Below are 23,225 nucleotides of genomic sequence, written 5' to 3' on the forward strand. Positions count from 1 at the left end.
GTCTGTCCTTTCTCAGTAGAATGTAAGCCACTCAAGAGCAGGGTCCTTACCTGTCTCACTGCCCACAGAGTCTCAGGGACTAGTCCATGCCTGGTAGCAGATCGGGGCTCGATAATGTGTAATAAGAGAATGCATGGATTTTGTAGATAAGGAAGCAGATGCAGAAAAGGGAAAGACTGGTCATGAGCGTGAAATTGTATAATTATAGACCCAGTACTTAACGAGCATGGGCATTTCAGTGATGGAATGGAGGGTGGCAATTTAAAAACAATAACAAAACTAAGAGACAAAGGAGGTGAAGTAAGGGCAGGTGGGAGCAAGGAGTTGCCTGCTTTCTAAAATGGAGATATCTATAATCAACACCTTTAAACATATTTGTCGGCCATTTGTATGTCATCTTTGGAGAAATACCTATAAATAAATAAATAAATAAATAAATAAATAAAATGGAGAGATCTACAAAGAAAACACCATGACTTCACTCTCCTCTTTTTCCTCATCTCTTTTCTGAACCTTGGTTGCTGAATTATTTAGGAAGCACTATCTCTCACGTGGTAAAGGAAGATTTAAAGTTTAACAGTTCCTTCAGCTTCATGTTGGCTTCCTCGTCTTCTATTAAAAGAAAATGAAATAAATTAAAAAATAGCAACTATAAGGTATTAAGATTTAAAAATAAATGTATTTTTTCTGTCTGTCAACCCTGCACCTATCTACCTACCTATCTCGATAAATAAATAAATATGCTTAAAAAGATGTCTGGGATTTATCTAATATTTATGAAAGTTATTTCTGGCTGATAAAATTTTGATTTTCTGTATTTTCCTGCATAGTTTTAAGTTTTTACAATGTACATGTATTGTACCCCTTTTGCAAGAAGAAAACGATTTTTAAAAAACAATTGAAAGCAGGTACACCAAAATGTAATTGATAGTTAATTTTGGATGGTAGGAATATTAAGAGTTTTTTTCTTTTTTATCTTTTTTGCGGTACGCGGGCCTCTCACTGTTGTGGCCTCTCCCGTTGCGGAGCACAGGCTCTGGACACGCAGCCTCAGCGGCCATGGCTCACAGGCCCAGCCGCTCCGCGGCATGTGGGATCCTCCCGGACTGGGGCACGAACCCGTGTCCCCTACATCGGCAGGCGGACTCTCAACCTCTGCCCCACCAGGGAAACCCTAAGATATTTTATTTGTAATTTTTCTGAAATATTTTTATTTTAAAGAGGAATTTATAAAAGGAAAAATGTGAATTTAAGATTAATGCTTCAGGGATCCAGAAAGGGCAAGCAGAGTCAAGATCAAGGTTGATGAGTCCTGGGTCAAGGCATCTTTTCAGCCAGGAGAGGCCCCAAGGCAGACAGCTAACAGGAAGGATACCGTAGCCAGATTAGGGTCTCAGGGAATGGAACTGAAGTTGCTATTGGAAGCTGGACCTCTCCTGGCTTGTGGGCACCCAGCAGGAGCACACCGGCTTCCCCCTGGGTGACAGAGGTCGGTTCCAGGGAGAATTTTTAAGCAGTGAAAGGGCTAAATTCTCACAGTTCCTACAGTGCCTATACAGATGCTGAGGTTTGACAACTGGAGCTCAGAGACCTGTCCAGACCCTCGCAGGAAGCCAGGTACAAAACAAGTGTTCCATGATTATAAATGAATCTGTGTAGTAGGCGGTACGTGGAGCATCACGTGAAGATTTTTTTTTTTTCTTTTTCTAGAGAGGAGAGCCATTCACTTTGGGAAGAAGCCAGAGAAACTGCATAAGACAGGGGAGGGAGGGAGGGGCCCAAGGCCACTGGGTGGGTTAAAATGATAGGGGAGGTAAGGCACTGGGTGGGGGACAGAGAGGCAGCCTTCACTTCCATAATGTTGAAATCACACACTTGTGTGTCTGTCTTTTCACCGGACTGTGACCTCCTTCTACGGCTTGTATCCCCATCGCCTAGCAGGGCACCCGGTTCCCCTAAGTGCTCCATAGATGATGAACTGAACGGAGGCAGCTCCTCGCTTCGGTCTGGTCCCGGGCTCTTGTAGAGAAAGCAAGATAAACGCATTCCCCGCAGGAGGCCAGGGTTCTCTTGTTCCTTTGGGGGAGACTACTGGGCATTCACAGGGGTAGTTTAATACTCCGGAGTGGAGGGATTGGTGCAGACAGCCGGTCCTCTGAACGGATTTGCCAACCTCAGCCCTGGGGGACAGCTGGAGACGTCGAAGGAGGTGGGAAGGTGCGTGCGCCCCTCTTACCAGGCCCGCGGATGCTGGTGGTACCCAAGGAGGCGCCAGGATCACTAGGGATAGAGCTAAGCCAGGGGTCTTCTGCGCGAAGTGCTCCCATCTCAGAGCATCCTGGTTCACCTATTTCACTAAACTCTCCTTCCCCATCTGGCAAGTGGGAAGGCTCTCTGCCTCCAGGACCCCTGGGGGCGGGGCGGGGCGGGGGGGGGGCGCAGAGAGCAGGACTGCTGAAACAGCTGCACGCAAGTGAATGGGCATCACCACGGGGTTCGAGCTGGCTCTCTCGGGCCGCGGCGCGAGCGCGGCCAGGTTCCCCAGCCCGGTGCGGAGCGTGCCCTCCCCGCGCCATCTGGGCCCCCGGCGGCCCAGGCCCTCCCCGCCTCCGCGCGCGGCCCTCCGCGGCAAGATGCCCCGAGCTGCTCCGGTCGCGGGCGGAGGGGCTCGCGGGGCGGCGGGCCGGGCGGCGGGGAGCTGAGGGGCGCGGGCAGCGCTGGGGCCGAGGACGCACGCGGCCATTCGGGCGGCGCGCGCTTTCCCCTCCCCCGCAGCCCGGAGCGCGAGCCGCCGTGACGTCACGGGCCGCCCTCCAGCCCCGCGCTCCAGCGGGCCGAGCGCGTGCGGCCGCCGAGCACATGGGCCCGCGGGCCGGGCGGACTCCGGGCGGCCGGGACCCGGAGTATCAGCGAGGGGCCGCGAGCGAGGGTGGGCCCCGGCACGCGCCCGGAACCCCCTGAGTGGATTTCCACGCGGAAAGGCTGTTGGCGGCCCCGGTGACCTGCGGAGACACGGCTGAATCCACCTTCCAGTAAGTTAGAATTCTGTCCTCTGCCTTTCTGGAAACTCGGAAGCCTCGGCCTTGCGGGTCGGGATGCGTGGTGAGTAACTGGACGGAAGGAAGGAGCTTTCGGATGCCAATGGGTGTGTTCACCGTGCACTTTTCTCATCCCCAGACTCTGGACTGGCAGCGAGTTTGGGCGTTTGGGGTGGGGGGAGGGGAAGAGGGTGACATCAAATGGCCCTTGCAGGGAGATAATTCTGGATTTGTGCTCTTGCTGAAAAGCGTGTTATTATCTAACCTCCCAATATAGACCCCCTCCCGTCGGTACGGGTTTGGATCCGCAGAGACGGTCTGGAGGCCCCTTTTGCTAACCGAGAGGTCTGTGAACCATGCGATGCGACCTCCATCCTCTGACCGTCTCCTCCCCCTTAACCCCTACAAGGTGATTTCCGAAAACTCAGCAACTCTGTTTCTTGAAACTTTCTCAGCTTTTGCATGGCACTTACTGATTTGCCGGGGCCCTCCCACCCCTATCGTGGTAATTCTTTTGGCATGGATTGTTGATTTGGTTAGATTTATCCTCCCTAGGCTAATGTGCTCTTATTTATGCCAGTGTTTGTGGTCCGGAGTGTAGACTCTCGGGAAGGGCAGCCATGAGGCTGCATGTGTTCGGTGCGCGGATACACCATGAATTTTCCTGAGAGTTGGCAGGCATGGAATATTCTTGTGTTCACTCGAGCCCCTGATTTCAGGCCCTTCTGTAAGTTGGGAGAAGAGAGGAAATCCCTTGTGAGGGGTTTTAGGGAGCAGAGGGTGAGGTTGTGGTGTTTCCTTTCTGGTCTTCTGTTCTCCAGAGAGAGGCTGGCAGCCCTGTCTCAGCCCTCCGTTCCCCCACCACTTGGCGTCCTGGCTACTGGAGCTGTTTAGTTGCTGGAGAAAACCCTGAAGAAACGTGTGTTTGTCTGCGGTGGCTGGGCGGGGCTCTGAGGAGGTAGGGACTGCATCTGCTCTGCTGCTTGTCATAGGGTGTCGCAGGCCTCTTTTGCATACTGGCAGCGACAAGTTGAGGCTTGTTCATTTGACACAGTCCTGTGGTCACAGCGAATCTCTCTAAAGCTCTACCCAGTGGAGAAGGGGGGTGTATGGATCCTCTGAACTCTGAGTGGGACTTCCTGAAAGATTTATTAGGAGAAAAACCTTCCTGGAAGCAGCAGAAGAACGAACACAGAATCTCTGGCTGGGCAGAGCCTCGTGGCCTGGTCTCCAGTATCTGGGAGCAGTTACATCTTGGAGGTGAGGAGTGCCTCGTGGTCTGAGGCCTTGGCACGAGGGTCCGACTGGAATTCCATGCATGGGTCTGGTGATGGAAAGGCTCGGTGGGTGCAGGGCCGGTCATAATGCTGTACCCAGTGAACTCCCCGGGGGGATTTGTTATGTGATCACATTTTTGTTTTGCCTGGTTAAGCGTGGTTTTTATTCTTGTTGTTGCTTTGCGACTTTGAGTGCAGAATTTTGCATAAACCAGGCTTCCCCTGAAAAGTAGAAGAAATCAGTTTCTTTTTCTGGTTGCTTTTCCTCTCTCTTCCTCCGTCTCCTCTCCGTCCCTCCCCCATGCTGTCCAGTTTGTCCTTTCTGTCCAGGGCTGGAGCTTTTCTGGACTGGAAAGAGGGAGTTCTTCTCAGCTCTGAAATATCAGAACTCACCCCCTCCTGCCCCCTCCAGCCCCGCAACTGATTTCTGTGATTGCTGGTCTGAAACCCGGTGATTCCTCACCGTCCATATCCAGTTGATCTCTTGTGCTTAGCTTCTTTTTCTTCCTCCTAAATGGCAGGCAGGCAGGCTGGGTTTGGGAGTCTGTGTCCCAGGGCCTTCTGCCTGCCCGGGATGGACAGTTTTCTCGGACAGCTCAACGAAAGAACCTCCTGGACGATAAGACAGCCTTCCTTTATTCCTCTTTGTGTGATTCTCCCTGAATTTGGTCACACCAGTGGCGGTGTTGACCCTTTCCTGCGGAAGTGAGGACCTGGGATAGTTGCTGGTCCATATTCTTTGGCGAGGTGGCTGCGGGCCTGCTAACGAATGGCCGCACTTCACTGTGTGTTAGATGTCAGATGGCCTCCTGGATGCTCAAGCTTTTTACTTTGTATTTCCTTTTCTAGTTGGCTGGAGACATGGCATTCTCCCTGTTTTGTTTGTTTTTTTTAAACTCCGGATGCTGGTTTGTAATCTCTGTAAGAGGCCAGGACTCCTCCTTTATATACCCTGTGTCTGCGGCGGGGTGGGGGGAAACCCTGAATCAAGATGGAAACAGAGCAACAACGTGGAATAATTTTGACCGTAGATGAGTTCCGTTGATGGTCACTTCTACCCCTTCCCTAGAAAACCTCAGAAACTCTAGGCCTTACAGGAGAATGCTGCTAAAATGGGTCCTTTGACGGGTTCTTCCTCTCTCTCTTCCGTTTTTCTGGTCCCCAGTAATCTAAGGATCTAATAACAGTAATAGTAAATGATAATATTAATAGTTTCTTTCTTTGTTTTTTTGGCCGTGCCCTGTGGCACGCAGGATCTTAGTTCCCCCACCAGGAATCAAACCCGCACCCCCTGCAGTGGAAGTGTGGAGTCTTAACCACTGGACCGCCAGGGAAGTCCCAATAATAGAAGTAGTTTCTATAGTAACATTGAAATCGTATATCAGGCCAAGCATGTTCTTCCCATTTCATGCTCGCTATAGCCTCACCAAGGCAGTTATGATGAAATGTCTAGCAGTGATGGAGTTCTTATGATGGGCCAGACTCAGTTCTAAATGCTTTAGATATGTTATCTCATTTAATCTCCCAACCATCGCATAAGGTATTATTATTATTATTATCACTGTTTTGCAGATGGGGGACCCACAGCTCAGAGAGATTAAAAATATCCCTACCCTCACCGCCAGGTCACACAGCTAAGGAGTGGTAGAGCCACTGGGATTTGGACCTGGGCCATCTGGCTCCCTGGTTCTCTAACCACTCCTAGAAGTTAGAGGACAGTGAAACTAAAAGTAAGCAAGGATGCTTCTCGGCCTGGAGCGGGAGGGATCAAGTGTGTTCCCCAGTCTGCCCTCCTTACCCGGCACAGATGGAAACCCCAAACCCTGTGTGAAGACACTGCCTGCTCTGGCTGCCGGCCCGTTCCACTAACGCTGGGGTCAGGAAGCCATGGGAGGGGGGGCTGCAGCGTTTGGAAGATTCTGGACGGGGGTCTGGGGAGCCTGCGCAGAGCCTCAGTCTTGGTGTGAAATCTATGGGCATTTGCAAAACGCTACATCCAGGCGTCCTGCCTGGCTTTGTGACCAGCATATAATCACTGTGAACATTCAGAGCAGATGGGAGACAGAGCTCTTTCTGCAAATGATCACATACCCTCCCCCCCATCCCCTGCCCCCGCCTCCCAAACTATCTGAGTACCTGTCTCTCTCCTGCATGTGTTCTGGTCCTGTAGCAGCCCTAACAATACAAGGATTGTGGTGGCCCCTCTCCCAACCCTGTCATTAAAAACGAAAACAATGCCAGCCCGTAAACACAAGATTCACATACACGAGGCCAAAATGGTCTCAGTCACTTTTTAATTCCAGAATTCTGAATGTTTTTCTTTTATTTTCTCTTCCTCTTTTTTCTGAGGGGGGCAAGCAGGGGTATGGGGTGTTGTTTTGCTGGTGCCTGGTGGGTAGTCCGAGCCCCAGGGTTATTTGTTGACCTGCCTCTTTTCCCTTCTGGACCATGCATTTCTTGGGAGCAGCAGGGGGCGGGGAAGGGGTGGGGGATGCTGGCAATCATCTTCATCTGGTGGCTCACGCAGCCCTGGGACTTTGCTGGATCAGGTGGCTGTCAAGAACTGCTTTATTTTCAAGGAAACAAGCGATGCCCAGTCTCTAGTCATTGTCTTCTTAGATGTGAAACAGCCCGACAGGGTGGGAAGCAGAGGGTTTGCCCTGAGGGAAGGGACAGGGAAGAAAGGAAGGAAGACTGAAAGCGGCAGAAGGCACCTGGGTCGCCTGAGGGGCGGTGCAGACCTGGGTTCCTTTGGGGCAAGTTACCTGACCTCTGTAAGCCTGTTGACTCGCCTATGAAATGGGGATGGTAAAGCACCAGCTTCACCGGTGGCTATGAGGAGGAAATAGCGGATGAACAGCTGGCGGGTGTTCAGCACAGTGCCTGGGCTCCTGGTAAGTGCTCAGCAAAAGTTAGCTAATATTATTACTGTTACAATTATTGGGTTTTATTACTTCCTGTGGCTGCTTGGAGTGGTGGTTTCTGAATACGTTGTAATGGGTAAAGGTAACATTCTGGTTACATAGATCGTAAAATGGCAGTGACTTCACTAGTGTTCTTTGCAAGCATCTGAACAAAACACTGGCTAATAGATGTAAGAAAGAGATAGAAATGGGGAGAGGTCTCAGAAAGGACAGGAATCAGAGGGTGCCCCTCAGGTGTCAGCCTGCTTTTATATGTATATATAAAGTTTTTTTCTTTTTTTGGCTGCGTTGGGTCTTTATTGCTGCGCGCAGGCTTTCTCTAGTTGCGGCAAGCCGGGCTACTCTTCGTCGCCTTGCGCAGGCTTCTCAATGCGGTGGCTTCTCTTGTTGAGGAGCACGGGCTCTAGGCATGTGGGCTTCAGCAGTTGTGCATGCAGGCTCAGCTGTTGTGGCTCGCGGGCTCTAGAGCACAGGCTCAGTAGTTGTGGCGCACGGGCTTAGTTGCTCCGTGGCATGTGAGATCTTCCTGGACCAGGGCTCGAACCCATGTCCCCTGCAGGATATTGGCAGGCGGATTCTTAACCACTGTGCCACCAGGGAAGTGCCGTCAGCCTGCTTTTGCAGGTTACTTCAGCTCTCGCTGCTGCTGAGAGGAGAATAGTTTCCCCCTCCCAGGGATGATGCAAAGCACTTAGCACAGTGGAAGTAAGCTCTTGAGGAAGACATAAAAATGATTGTTATTATTGGTTATTCTTCAGGGCTCCCTTTCCCTGGTAATTTGGCCCTAACATTTGCTACTCTGTTTAAGATGGATTGGTTGAGCCATTCATTTACTGAGCAGTTGCTGGGTGGCAGGCACTGTTCTAGCTCCTGGAGATCCAGCAGGGAAGAAAAGAAACAAAAATCTTTGTCCACCTGGAGTTTCCATTCTATCCAAGCCACACAGTGGGGTCAGGGTGGTCCCCACAGGGAGTTGGGGAACGGATAGAGGCAGCGCAGGCAAAAACTACACTGACTCCTGACACCACTGTATTAGTAGATGTAAGGTGCTTAGCACAGGGCTGCCGTGTGGTAGTGACTATGTAAGTGGTGGTTGCTATATTTATAATTATTGCCTTCCTTTGGGGGCTGCCTCATAAAATAGCAACCTCCCTAACTCCCATTTCCATTCCTGAGTCTCACTGTTGTCCATAGTACTTGTTATGGACTGAATGTTTGTGTTTCTCCAAAATACATATGTTGAAATATTAACCCCCAATGTGATGGTATTTGGAGATGGGGCCTTTGGGAGGTAATTATGGATAGGTGAGGTCATCAGGGTGGGGTCCTTGTGAGGTGATTAGTGCCCTTATCAGAGGAAATACCAGGGAGCTTGCCTCCTCTCTCTGGCCATGTGAGGACACAGCAAGAAGGTAGTTGTTTACAAATCAGGAAGAGAGCTCTCATCAGAAACCAGATTGGCCAGAACCTTGGTCTTGGACTTCCTAGCTTCCAGAACTGTGAGAAATACATTTCAGTCATTTAAGCTACCCCATCTGTAGTATTTTGTTATGGCAGCCTGAACACACTGAGACAGTACTAATCATTACCTGATACACCGTATATCTGTCTTCTTTCCTGAAACTGTAAACTCTGTAGGGCTGAGGGCTTCATTCATTCATTCATTCATTTATTCATTTTCATCAATTCAACACATACTTATTGCATGCCTACTCTGTGCCAAGCAGGGTTCTAGGCGCTGGGAATGCAGAAAGGAACAAGAAAGATGTTGCACGAATGGTGCTTGCATTGCAGCTGAGGTAGACATTGGGAACAGCAGACATAATAAACTGAGGACATTCACAGTGTATTTGAGGGTAGTGGGTTCTATGGGAACAAGGGGAGCAGAGTCAGGGTCTGGAGGACTGGGGTGGGCTGCAGTGTTAAGGTGGCTTCAGGGCAGCCTCTGTTGACAAGCTGTTACTGGAGCAGCCTTGAAGGGGTTAGTCTTAGAGGATGGTGTTCCTGGCCCAGGGAAGGGCCAGGTTCGAGGCTGAGGGCAGGGGTGGGCCTGTGAGAGGGAGAAGCAGGATGAAGAACGGATTGGAGTGGTGAGAGCAAGGTGGACAGAGGTGGAAGGGGAAACCAGAGCAGTGTTCAGCGGCGTTGCACGTGAAGTCTCCAGGCCTTTCTGAAAGACTCTGTCTTGTGCACAGTAAAATGGGGAGCGACTGAAGGGTTTAAAACAGAATGCTGATTTGCTCTGATTTAGCTTTCAAAGTGATCCATCTGGCTGCTGTGTTGAGAAGAGACTAAATCTAGGCCAGCAGTCAGGGCACCCGGGTCAAACTGCAGGGGATGCAGGTGCTTGGTCCAGGCTGGTAGTGGTGGACAGGAGCTTCTGGACTGCTCACTGTTGTATCCCCAGGCATCTAAAACTGCCCTATCCAATGCGGTAGCCACTACCTTTATGTGGCCGCTGGGCACTTGAAATGAGGCTAGTCTGAATGGAGATGTACTAAAATACACGTCGGATTTCATAGACTTAACACAAGAAAAGTGATATATATTCCGTAACATCTTAAGGAAAAACCCGAATGAACTTTTTGGCTAACCCAATATCTCATTACTGAATTCGTTAACGTTAATTATGTGTTGAAATGGTATCTTGGATATATTGGGTTAAATATGATACATCACTAAAATTAATTTCACCTGTTCCTTTTTTTTTTTTTTAAAATGCGGTTACTGGAAAATCTAAAATTACCCGTAGCTCAAATTCCATTTTTATTGGGCAGTGTAGCTCTACGACGACGCCTGGGCCGTGATGAGCATTCAGTGAATCAGAGTGAGTGAGTGAGGGCCAGGCACAGGGGATTCTGCACGGAATAAGGAACCATCCCTGTCTTCAAGAAGCTCCCAGTGTGGGGACTTCCCTGGTGGCGCAGTGGTTAAGATTCTGCCTGCCAATGCAGGGGACCCGGGTTCGAGCCCTGGTCCGGGAAGATCCCACATGAGGCAGAGCAACTAAGCCCATGCGTGACAATTACTGAGCCCATGAGCCACAACTACTGAGCCCGCGTGCCGCAACTACTGAAGCCCGTGCTCCGCAGCAAGAGAAGCCACCGCAATGAGAAGCACGTGCACCGTAACAAAGGGTAGCGCCCGCTCGCCGCAGCTAGAGGAAGCCCGTGCGCAGCAACGACTGCTGACCAGAGCGGCTGGGAGGCAGGGAAGACAGGTGGAAATGGAGCTGCAGGCAACTAGGTCTGGTGTGGCTGAGAAGGCTTGAGCAGGAGGGACGTGGGAGATAGGTCTCCAGTCTTAGTGAGGGCCTTGCAGACAGGGAACAGAGAGCTGAGGACCCTGGGCCTTGGGACTGTGGCTGAGGTGGGAGAGGCAGGAGTGGCCAGTGGGTCAGCCCCACCTGCTGGCCCACTGGCCACTTAATGACCAGCAGAAGTGATTTAAATGGGTCCTGCCAACCCTGGGATTGTAACCAGGAGTAAATTCCCAGGTTTACATTTAGAAGGACAACAAATGTAATAGAGGATGGCTCTTAGGAGGGAGGTACCTGAAATGGCCCTGGGTGGACAGAACTGGAATTAGGGAAATTTGAATTATCTTTCCTCCGATGAAAAAAATACAAGCTTATCTCTAAACTTCTGGGGGGAAAAGTCTATAAAGATAAGTATTATTTCTTGAGTTAAATCCAATCACTGTTTTGTCTTTACTGTTGCTTTTTTTAAAAAGGGTTGTAATTATGGTATGTATCAATATGTTTGTGTCCTGGCTTTTCGTAGTTATCATTAAGTTGTAAGCATTCCTGAATATTATAACATATGCTTTTGTCCATGTCATTTTTTATTGGGTAGATGATATTTCTGCAATGCTTAGCTCATAATAGAGCTACATATAGCTTACATATATAAGTTTTCTATTTTTTGTTTCATTTTTTTGATAAACCCCCTGTCCTAGGATTATTGCATCATAGCATCTCACTATTTCTTTATTTTTGGCTGCATTGGGTCTTCGTTGCTGCACACGGGCTTTCTCTAGTTGTGGTGAGCAGGGGCTACTCTTCTCTGCAGGGCGCAGGCTTCTCATTGCGGTGGCTTCTCTTGTTGTGGAGCACGGGCTCTAGGCACACGGGCTTCAGTAGTTGTGGCATGCAGGCTCAGTAGTTGTGGCTCGTGGGCTGTAGTGCGCAGTCTCAGTAGTTGTGGTGCACGGGCTTAGTTGTTCTGCGGCATGTGGGATCTTCCCGGTCCAGGGCTTGAACCCGTGTCCCCTGCACTGGCAGGCATATTCTTAACCACTGTGCCACCAGGGAAGCCCCACATCTCACTATTTTAAAAGTTTTAGTTAAATATTGTAACTCATGAGATTTGCACTGAAGCTAAATTTGCTGTTATCTGGTGAGACACGTGATGTCTGTTGCTGTCCATGATACGCTATGTCATGAACAATTACGTATAGCGTGTATTAAATGCTAGACACATGTGCATATACATCATATGCACCTGTATTAGCTTTTTCTTAACTTCCATTTATTTAGCAGATATTTGTGGGATGCCTGTTGTGTGCCAAGCACTGTTCAAGGTCTTGGATGTTCAGTGGTGATCACTGATGGTATGGTACCAGTTCTAAAGGAGCTTATTTCTTAGTGGGGTGATCACTGATGGTATGGTACCAGTTCTAAAGGAGCTTATTTCTTAGTGGGGAGACAAACATACACCAAAAAGTAACACTACTGTCAGGAATATGAAAGAATATGAAATCGAATAATGTGGAAGATAGTGTGTATGAGGTGAGGGGATTCACACTGAAATCCTACATTTGAGTGAGACACGAAGATTTGGGAGAAGTTAACCAGAGAAGGAGCAAAGCACAAAGGCGAAGATTGATAAATATGACTGTATTGTAAAGAAAAAAAGACTACGAAAAAAAAAAAAGAACAGCTTTAATAATAAAGACTAAAGAGTTCCCCAAAGTCAAACAGTTCTGAAAAGAAGAAAGCAAAATGGACAGTACATGTGAAAGGATTCCAAATGTCCCTAATATAGGCAGGTGTACTGAGGTCTGATCTGTAGACACTAGAGTCCACCCTGTTTAGTAGACAGCGCTAGGTGGTTTGATAAATGCGCACAGCTGTGTAACACAGTCATGTAATCATCATCGTGAAGATACAGAACATTTCCATCCCCCGCCAAAGTCCCTCCTGCTTCTTTGTAGTCAACCTCCTCCCTGACCCTCAGCTTCTAACAATCACAGATTTGTTTCCCGACCTCACGGGTTGGTTTTGCCTTTTGTGTATAAATGGCATCGTCCAGGATGTAGCTCTTTGAGCCTGGTTTCTCTCCTGCAGGTGAGATCTTCCACGTAGTATGTGTCAGTCGTTGGGTGGATTAGGTTGCAGAGTAGTGTCCTGTTCTCTGGATATGCCACTGTTATCCATCTTCCAGTGGAAGGACACTTGCGTTATTTCTGGGGCACATTTTTTCACGTTTTAAAACGTGCCAAAAATAGGAAGTCTGACACAAGTCTTGGGGGGGCTGTGTGGGGCATGGGGTCCCCTGACTCAGCTGGTGAGTGTGGGGTTGCTTGAGAGACCAGTTGGCAGAACGCAATGAAATCAAAACATACGTGCAGCCCCACGCCTCGGTACATTTGAGAATTCACAGCTCATGTTTTGTGTTGTTGAAGGATACTTCGAGGTGGGTGTGAATGTCTAAAAGAAAATGGACTGGAAGGATTTAGATCAAATGCACTCTCATCCTCCTGGGAGGGAGGAGAGGATGGGGCTGGTGGTGACGGTCAAAGGCTACTTTAACTTTACCTTTCATGTTTTATCAAAGAAGAATATAGCCACATATATCACTTCTGCATTTTGAAAACATATAGTAAGGAAAGCAGACCGTGTGTATATATGACAACACGTTCATGGTTGTAAATTCTGGGTTTTTAAAATTTCTTTTAAAAACTAGTTTGAAGGGACTTCCCTGGCGGTCCAGGGGTTAAGACTCCGAGCTTCCACTGCAGGGGGTGTGGGTTCGATCCCTGGTCGGGAAACTAGGATTTCACATGCCACCAAAGCAAACAAACAAACAAACAAACAACAAAAAAACTAGTTTGGGGGGAGGTATTCTAGCCCGAGAGAACAGCATGCATGAAGGACCCAAGGCAGGAAAAAGTTTGGGAAGTTCATGATGTCAAGAGACTCCTGTGGGTGGAGTGGAGTGAATGTCCAAGGGTAAGAGACACAGGACCTGGACGGGGTCCAGGGTGGGCAGGTGCCTGGTGTTGGAGGCCTTAAGCACTAGTCCAGGCCTCTGTGGGCTGCTGAGTGGGGCGGAGGCCTGGTTTGATGGACATTTTTGCTCGGTAGACAATGGATTGGATGGTTGACAGTGGTAGCTGGGCCCGTTTGGAGGCTGTGTGGCAGCCACCCAGATGAGGACCCTGGACCCTGGCTCTAGCAGTGGAGAGAGGGAGAAGAGGACAAATTCAGTATTTATTTTGGGGAGAGAAAGGACTTCTGCCTGGAGGGCAAAGTTGGAAGGGATCCAGGTGGGACTGAAGAGGTAGCTGAGGACCTTCCAGTCCCCGTGAGGAGCTTGGACTTTATCCCGAGGGTGGTTGGGAACTGTGGGAAGTTTTGAACGGGGGCAGGGACGAGATCAGAGTGGCATTTCAGGGAGACCTGTGCACGTGTGGTGTCCTGGGCCTGGGGTCACTGAGGAACATTCTGTAGTTAATGTGGCTGAGAATACACCAGTGACCCTCTGGTTGGATGCTTGGCTTTTCCTGTTTTTCCAAAGGAAAGAGGAAAAAGAAAAGGGCCTCTGTGTGGGAAGCTCCTGAAATTTACGGGAGAGCAGCTGTAGGAACAGGGGTCCCTTCTGGCATTTATCGTGTCGGGGTGTATCCCACAGTCCACGTAAGTAATCATTCATCCAACCGGGGCCAGGGGCAGTTTTGGGATCACTTAGCCAATCTTCTCACTGAGAGACTTCAAAGAGAGATCACTCCTGTCCTTGTGGTGTATCACTTTTTACAAAACAGACGGTTGCATTCAGTCCAAGAACAACCTATGAGGCTAAGGCCAGACTGTCCTGGCCGGATTGACGCTCAGAGAACACCTCCGGTGGAGACCTGGGGCTTCTTCCGCACGCTGTGCTTCTCAATGTCATTGCATCCAGATCACCAGCCTTGCAGCGCCGCTCTCCCCTCAGCACACTTGGGAGGAGATGGCCTCCCAGGAAGTGCTCTTGAAATAGAAGGGGAGCTCGGGGCTGCCCCCTGGCCTTTGCCTGGTGCAGAGCTCCCCTGTCCTCTCGCCACGCCTCGAGGTTGGCCAAAGGCAGTGTCTCTTGCCTGTCATTTCCCTGGACAGTCCGTATGTGCTTTCTCAGCTAGAGACATTCCCCACATACCTATCCCACTTTTCCCTGCAAAGGGTTTTGAAAAAAACGAGGGGTGCCAGAGGATAGGGGAGATCACTGTATCAGTCATGGTAACGTGTGGAGGTGGTCTCGCAGCTGCGGCTTACACAGCAGCATACGACGGTTTTCACATTTTATACCTGAGCCGTTGCTGACACCCTTGACCCTTGATTATGCAACTCTTTCCCCTTTGGTCCAGCAGTGAGACCCGGCATCACTGGCGCCAGAACACCCTCTGGAGAGCATCCGCTACCGGCCCCAGCTGTCTCCCTGCTCCCACGCCTGGCTTTTAAAAGGGCAAACTAGATCCTGAGACTCAACGACTTAAAAGCTTTTATGGCTTCCCATTATTAGTTCGAGTACCTGCTGTATAATAGACCCTCATGAGTATTGATTGAATTGCTGAGTGATGTGAACCCAGTGATGTGTATCTGGGATAAGGACCCAGCCCTCACCAACCCTCCAGGCTGAGTGCTTTCTGCCAGACGGATGCCTCTGCTTGGATCAGAAGGGAGGCTTGTCTGATTAGAGGCAGCTGGTGGATGTCGGTTTTGAATAATGAAGGTTTGGAATGGCGTTATTCTGTGGAGAGGGTGGGTGCCTGCAGATTCACTTCTGACAGTCACGTCTCACCCAGCTGGGGAGATGGGACAGGTTTCAATTCCTTTCCCACTTCCTCCTCTAATTAACTCCTGTTGATGCTTTATGACTCAGCCTAGGGGTCACCTCCTTCAGGAAACATCCCTTCATCCCCTCCATGCACCCTGAGTTATCACAACTCACATCCTGTTGTATTGTGTTGTGGCCATGGATTCCCAACAGGGCTTGCAAACTCAGTTGCTTAGGAAGACGAGCAGATGATATAAATGCACCAGGTAGGAAGGGTGTGGACTGGCCGACAACTGGTCCCCTCTCTGGACCAGAGGCGGCTGCTCTTTGATTCCAGCTCCCCCTCTCCGCCTCCCCATTTCCCCAGGCCAGAAAGGAGATTCACGGCTGCCAGACCTTCTACTTTTGAAAGAGAAGCTGGGTATCATTCTTTTTTTTAATGAAAATTCTCCTGATTTTCAAATGTTTCAATTCAGATTTTTAAAGAAGGCTCACAGGCCAAACAAAACACGTGTGGGCCCGACGTGGCCCCTGGGGCCAGCAGTTTGCAGCCCCTGCTTATGGCTCTCCCTGTCCCATTGCACAAGCTCTTCCAGACATGACGTGCTTTTCTGTGCCCCAAGCACCTTGCAGGGAGCCGGCAGGGCTTGGTGGACACTCCCTGCTTAAACCCTTATTGACTTGGGTGCTGCAATAGAGCGCCTCCCGCATAGACGGCATTTACATTTTTTCTCTTAGAACTGTTTGCACATAATGCTGTTCTGAGTTGCTTCTTCATCCCCCTGCATGCTTTTGTGATAGGCTGTGTGTCCCTGGAAAACTAATCTTTTCCTAAATGTTAACTGCTCTTTTCCTTTTCCCCTTCCCTCTCCACCCCCTCAACACATGTTGGCCTTTTTTGGGGGGTGTGTGTGTGGGGAAGCCAGACCTTTCGTATCCTGCTGGGCTCCTAAAGTGTTGGTCAGCTGTTATTAGGCAGTGGTGGTTTCCGGCTAGCTCATGACTTTTGCCCTCCAAGTTGGTGAGCTTTTGCTCATTTCCATGGGGGAAAATGCATGACTTTCAGATTTCTCTTCGTTTACGGTGAGCCGTCGTGGCAAAGTTGCTTAAAGAAACAAGCCAATCAGCTACCAGGAGGAAGCAAAAGCCCCACCCTGTTTTGTTCCGTGTTTTCCATCTTGTTATCTGTCTTCACATTGTGGAGGCAAAATTCAATAAGGAGCTTAATATGTGCCTGAAACTGAGCAAGGCTCTGGGGAAATAGAAAAGAACCGTGGATTTGATAGTCTGGAAGATCCATCCTTACCTTTCAGAGATGCAGAGGGAGAGCAGAACCAACGACAATGATGACACGGTGTTAATGCAGTTATAGTGCAGCGTCACGTTCTTTATTTAGCATTATTAGGAGCATTATTTAGCTATAAAATGGCATCATAGAGACATTAAGCCCTGACTCTGTGCCACTGTTAAGAACTTGTCCATATTAATCCATGTAGATAATAACTATGAACTGATTACACGGAAAAATCGCAGTGGAACAGTGACATTCAATGACCCGGGATTTACTGTGTGTCTCACTTGCTGGTGCTGTGCTAGGGCTTGTAGCTACACTTGGGGAATCCCTTGAGATCCCCACCCGCCTAGTCCAGTGCAGGTATATAGACGTGTGCTTTTGCACATGGCGACGACACCAGGGTGAGGTCGTGGTTGTCAGAGAGGGACAGGGTGATGCTGGTTCTCAGGGGATGAAGCAGCTGATGACTGAGGTCCAGCTGGCCTGGGAGGCTTCTTCTAGAGGAGGTGAGCCTTGCGATAGGGTAATGGCTGGTGTTCTGTGAGAGCCCACTGTGTGATGGGCACAGTGCCAAGGGCTTCCCTTCCATTACCTCATATACTGATCAGCAATACCTTATGGGATAGGAACCATCATCAGCCCTGTTTTTCAGATGGGACAAACTGAGGCTCAGAGACGTTAACTGACTTGCCCAAGTTCACACAGCTATTAAAAGGCAGGTTGGAACCCAGGTCAGAGTGCAAAGACTAGGTTTGGAACCAATCCATTAACCAATCTATTAACTTCAGATACCCAGGAAGTATAAAAATGAATCCTTTTCCCTAAGAAGTTTCTTTTTATTCCCAGCCCTGCTTTCCCATCCCCCTCTTCTTTACGCCCCCCCCCCCAAAAAAAAGGGCAGGACAGTTTGACTTTGGCTGCAAATTTTAGCTATGATAACCCACATCTCTGGTTCTGAACTAGACAATCTCTGGATGGAGATTGAGAGAGAAAAGGGGAAAATGAAAGTAGCAGTTGTCCTAGGTGATATGAATTACATTAAAATACCTTCCAGGGCTTCCCTGGTGGCGCAGTGGTTGAGGGTCCGCCTGCTGATGCAGGGGACGCGGGTTCGTGCCCTGGTCCGGGAGGATCCCACATGCCGCGGAGCGGCTGGGCCCGTGAGCCATGGCCGCTGAGCCTGTGCGTCCGGAGCCTGTGCTCCGCAACGGGAGAGGCCACAACAGTGAGAGGCCCGCGTAAAGCAAAAAAAAAAAAAAAAAAAATGGCTTCCAGGTTTTGTTGTTTCTGCGTCACAAACCCGTTTTAATTATACCTAGAAATTGGTACTGGTGAGTAAGAGTGGGGTTGGGGAGGGCCACGAGCAGACTGACAGAGAAGCCCCGAGGGCGAGGAAAACGTTTAGGTCTCTGGACCAGCGTTCTCCTCTCTCGCTCTGGTCATTATTGTAAGTGGCTGGCAAGCTTTAGGCAGCATGGGTGCTTCTGTCTTCTCAAACTCTGACCCCAGACTGTCTGCTTGGAAACTCTGACCTCAGACTGTCTGCTTGGAACCTCAGCTTTGCCACTGAATAGATGCATGGCCTTCAAATCTCTGTACCTCCTGGTTTCTTCATCTGTAAAATGGGAGTAACAGCCCTGCTGTTCTAGGACGGTTAAGAGGATTAAATGAGTGAACACACAGAACGCCCTCATCCCCGATGCTGCTTTCTCTGTGAGGTCACAGTGCGCACCTGACTTTGCCCAGTTTTTTATCTTCCAGTGTCAATCTGTGCTTTCTTGGGGAAATCAAGTCATTATAAATGATCATTGGTGTGGCTCTCCGTGGTTCACTAAGTTCTCCCAGCAGCAGAATCGTCTTGATGAAATCTAGGTCCGATCATGTAAGTCCTGTTCAGAACCCTCCCGTAAGTCCTGGTCTCCTTCAGGATGAGCCTGTGACCTGGCCCAGCTCAGGGACGTACGACAGGCTGGCCCCCTCCTGTCATCACTTTCCGTGTGGCTTCTCCACCTTCAGTGTCACTCACCCACCCCAACACATCCCCGGTCCTCTGAGCTGTTTTGTTTCCCTGTTTAGCATCTGCCACAGTCTAAAGTCCAGTCTGAGTTATCTGTCTTGCCTGGGATCCGTAACCCCCAATAGAAAACAGGCTTCAAGGGAATTTTGTTCACTTTATTGTCTCCTGTATTCCCCGTTGTCCAGCCCGAGGGTCATTGGCTGAGTGAATGAATGCAAATGATCTTCGCATTTTAGTCTGACAACAGACCTGTGAATTGGGGCTTCTGATCTACGTTTGACAGATAGGAAACTGCGTACTGTTTTCCACAGCAGCTGCACCCTTTTATATTCCCACCAACTATGCACAAGAATTCCCAAATCTCCCCATCCTTGCCAACACTTGTTATAGTCTGTTTGTACACTTGCTGTTCTGTTTGTTTTTGATTTTGTAATAGTATGTATGTAAGTGGCATCTCATAGTGGTTGTGATTCGCGTTTCCCTAATGACGTTGAGCATCCTTTTTTTTTTTTTTTGGCAGCTCCCGGGCCCTAGCAGTGCAAGTGCCAAGTCCTAACCACTTAACCACTGGACCGCCAGGGAATTCCCTGAGCATCTTTTTATATGCTTACTGGCCACTTGTATATCTTCTTTGGAGAAACGTTTTTTTTTTTTTTTTTTTTTTTTCCGGTAGGCGGGCCTCTCACTGTTGTGGCCTCTCCCATTGCGGAACACAGGCTCCGGACACGCAGGCTCAGCGGCCATGGCTCACGGGCCCAGCTGCTCCGCACCATGTGGGATCCTCCCGGACCGGGGCACGAACCCGTGTCCCCTGCATCGGCAGGTGGACTCTTAACCACTGCGCCACCAGGGAAGCCCAAGAACCGGGTTTTTTGTTGTTGTTGAGTTGTAGAGTTCTTCATATTTTCTGGATATAAATCCCTTTTCAGGTAGATGATTTGCAAATATTTTCTCTTGTTCTGTGGGTTGTTTTCTTCACTCTCTTGAAAGTGTCCTTTGATGCACAGGGGGTTTTAATTTGGATGAAGTCCAGCTTATTTATTTTTCCTTTTGTCGTCTGTGCTTTTGGTGTGAGGTGCAGACAGTTGTGCCGAGCTTAGCCAGGGCCGTCCAGCCAGGAGTGGCAGCGTGCGTGTCCTGACCACTCTCTGTACTGCTCCGAGGCTCCATCCTTTGGGTTCCCATGGCCAGTGCTTACCCTGGGTTGGTGTCTCAGTTCAGCTCTTCTGTGTGTTATCTTGTTCATCTTCTCAGCATCTCTACCAGCTGGATGCACTTACGCCATTTCCCAGCAGCGGAGGGGTGCACCCAGCAAGCTGGAGCCTGGTAGAGACTCACTAATGCAGCCATCAGCAGCGTAGCTGGGGTCCTAGTGCACCCACCGTGGACATTCCGACTCACCACGTCACTTTCCCACAAAATAAATGATTTGGGAGTCGTGCTTCCCACAAAACAAATGATTAGCAAACATTTTCTGATCATTTGGGGACCGAATTTCGTGTCGTTTCAACAGTTAGTCCACGATAGTCTCTCGATATCTACAAAAGGAGATGGCATCAGGAGCATCATAGGAAACGAATTCCCGTGAGTCCCCCACCCTGCTTAGGGTGTGACCCGGAATGAATTGCGTCCTTTTTCTAGCCTCTCCCAACTACCAACCCCTAGTATTCTCCCCCTGAGCCGAGTTCTCCTGAATTTTGGTGTGTATTATGTCCTTGCTTAAAATTTTTTACCTATATTTTTCTCCCTAAATGTGACGTTACTTTTCTTCCTTTTGACCTTTTGCAAAATTCCACACCGTACGCGGCGTGCTTTCCTACTCGGCATGTGTTGGTAAGTCCACGTGGATGTGGTCTGTTTCTCACCGCCGTCATCTGTTCCGTTGTGTGAACAGACCACAGTTTATTCACCCATTCTCCAAAGACATGTGAGTTGTTGGCGGCTTTTTTTTTTCTTTTAATTTTTTCCCACCACACACAAGCAGAACTGCTGTGAGCGTTCTTGTACGCGTGGTCACAAGGGCCAGAGTTTCTGGCTAAGGTGGTGGGACCCAAGGCTGCTTTTGGATTTTCCTGGGATCACAGACTTTCAAAATCGGAAGGGATGTCTTCGGCTGCGGACTGTTGACCCTCATCAGTAATCTGAAAAGAAATGCTGTTGGTGTGATGGTGAGCAGTGTAGCTCCTGGAATGGGACGGCCGCGGGTTCACTCTTGCCTTTGCCTCATCCTGTTACTGAGTTCATCGTGCAATGAACTTAACTTCTCTCCGCCCGTTTCCTCAGGTGGGAACGGAGGACAAAAGGCCCCGCATCATTTTGAAGTTTAAATGAGATAGTGCGAGACCTGGGGTGGGGTGATAACAGACCCTGAATAAGCCCTCCCTGCTGTTAGCATTGTTCCCTGTTGGCGGTTAAGGATCTCTTATACCCGCCCCAGACTGATGCTGGGGTAGTAACTGACGCCCAGAATGGTCATGAAACAACCCTGGTGCAGATTACCTTCCCCTCCATGTGGGCCCAGGATTCCAGGCAGGTTCCCAGTCCAGCTGGATCGCTGCCCTCTGCCAGGTCATCTTGGCCTGCCCAGGCGGGGTTTCCCCCTTTTCCCATCCATACTTCCCAAGCTTTTCTGCATGGAATGTAGGAATGCCGGGCACCTCTTCCAGTGTTTACAGTGGCCTTCAACTTAGATACCCCCAGCCAGGATAAACCTTTCCGAAACAGATAAACTGATTGCAGTGGAAGAGAGTGGGCTCCCAAGAGGTCTCACCTGGCCTGTAAGCCTCCACGAGGAAAATGTAGCCACGTCATTCCTGCGCTGCCGCCTGCCTCGCATGCCAGTCTTTAGGCCCAAATTATGAGAGGAGGGCAAGCCGGTCCCTCTTCCAGGAGAGGAACCCATTTCATCAGCAAGATTTATTCGTTCGTTGATGGCTTAGATCCAGGGCCTGGGCTTTTTGCAACCGGGGGCTCTGCCTTGTGTTTTGAATCATTCTGATACTTGGTAGCAGAGGGCCACCCAAAGCCACAAATAATCGCTCACCTGCGTGAGAAGCGTAGAAACACAGCGTAATGGAGAAGAGCGCGGTTTTCTCGTTTGCACAGCATCGGTTTGAGATCCACTTGCCTTCAAAAGTCTCAGATCTCCCTGGAGAAGTTACCCTCTTGAGTCTCAGTTTCCTCATCTGTAAAACTAGAACATAAGTAGTACCAACTAGATACTTTGCTGTGAGCGTTGAATGCGATTTTGTACATTAATGGCTTCCTCCAGAACTGGCATGTAGTCGGTGCTCAGTAAGCACTGGTTATGAGCCTCGCATAGGCACACGAGGGCTGGGCCTCTAGCCTCCAGGGGGTCAGGAAATGTGGGCTGACTGAGCGATGGTGTTGAGTACTTTCCAGTTTGAAAAGCACATTGATAGACGTGTTGCTTCCTTTCTTAAATGTCTAGCTTTGGAGTCCAGTCCTACTGTCCCTGCAGGATGACGCCGATCACTTCCTCCCTTGACTTTCTCATCTGCCAGCCCCTGTCGGCTCTCACGTAAATAGCTCCGCCTGTTTACCTGCCTCTGTTCCGAGGACTCTGCCTCTGTATCTAATCTGTGTATTTAATCCTGACAACAGTCTATATTAATTTCCCCATTTTACAGACAGGAAAGCTGAGGCAGAAAGGTAAGTGACGATCCAAGGTAACAACTACTAAGTAGCAGGGCCAGAGCCAAGATGTGAAGCCAAGTAGCCTGCTTTTCAGATCTGTTGGTCTAACTGGTTTGCTCTCCTGCCTTGAGGTCATCTCTCCCTCAGGGCTCCAGGTCGTTGATTGAAATGTGAGATGAGGATAGAGCTTGGGGGCATTGAGAGAAGTTTATTAAGGGTCCCCAGATCGCACAGCGGTGGGGGGAAGCCCCTCCAAGGTGAGCTGAAGGGGCAGAGGCGGGATCAGAAGACAGATGTCCCTTGGGCCACCTTCCCTCTGCTGCCTGGAACTTCATCAGCACGAGGGGATTAGCAGCAGACTCGGTGCGTTTACTCTAGTACGCCAGGGGCCCAGGGCAAACGCACTCCCTCCCAGCCAGGAAACTGATAGCTGTAAAGTCGCACCCCACCCACCAGATTGACAGTCTGGTTTTCATTGTTGGCGTAATGAATTACGCTTCTTAAGGATGAGAATATCTTCCAGCTGTTGAGTGGTTTAAATTTCCAGATGTTCCTCTGCCCAGGAAGCGAGAAGGATGCATGATTGCATCTCTTTCAAAGTTGCTGCGCAGAATGGCTCATTACATTTCAACAACTTGCCTGTGGTCCCCAGAGGAGGGAGGGAAGAAGGGACCCATTTACTAGAGTGGTAACGGTAAGTGAAGATAAGGGAACTGGATTTGCAGGCAGGAGGCCTGAGTTCTGGTTCACGCTGGCTGTGTGACTTTCAGCTGAGCCCACGACCACTCTGAGCCTCTAGTTTCCGAAGCACTTTTTAAGAACTAGAGGAAGCATTGTTTGGTATCATCTGAAAGGGGCTGTGTAAACATTAACGCTTACAGTCAATGAAAGCTTGTTGAACTGTAGTTGACAATGAAAGAAGACAGAGGTTAAGTCCATCCTTGTTTTTAACATACGAATATAGAGGCCAGAGAGGTTAGGACTT

General features: G+C 49.5%; 2 long non-coding RNA genes across 3 annotated transcripts in view; one reads left to right on the forward strand and one right to left on the reverse strand.

Annotated features, from left to right (window-relative positions):
- LOC309974192 overlaps positions 1–23,225 on the reverse strand; it is an 885,569-nt gene that overhangs the window by 758,342 nt on the left and 104,002 nt on the right. The gene's annotated exons all lie outside the window — the stretch shown is intronic.
- Positions 2,882–23,225, forward strand: part of LOC309974191 — a 291,403-nt gene continuing 271,059 nt past the window's right edge. For both annotated transcript variants that reach the window (XR_014326865.1, XR_014326866.1), the window contains exon 1: positions 2,882–3,032. This is a non-coding gene — a long non-coding RNA (uncharacterized lncRNA). The remainder of the gene's footprint in view (positions 3,033–23,225) is intronic.

This window comes from Leucopleurus acutus (assembly GCF_964270905.1).
Source record: "Leucopleurus acutus genome assembly, chromosome: 17".
Lineage (NCBI taxonomy): Eukaryota > Metazoa > Chordata > Mammalia > Artiodactyla > Delphinidae > Leucopleurus > Leucopleurus acutus.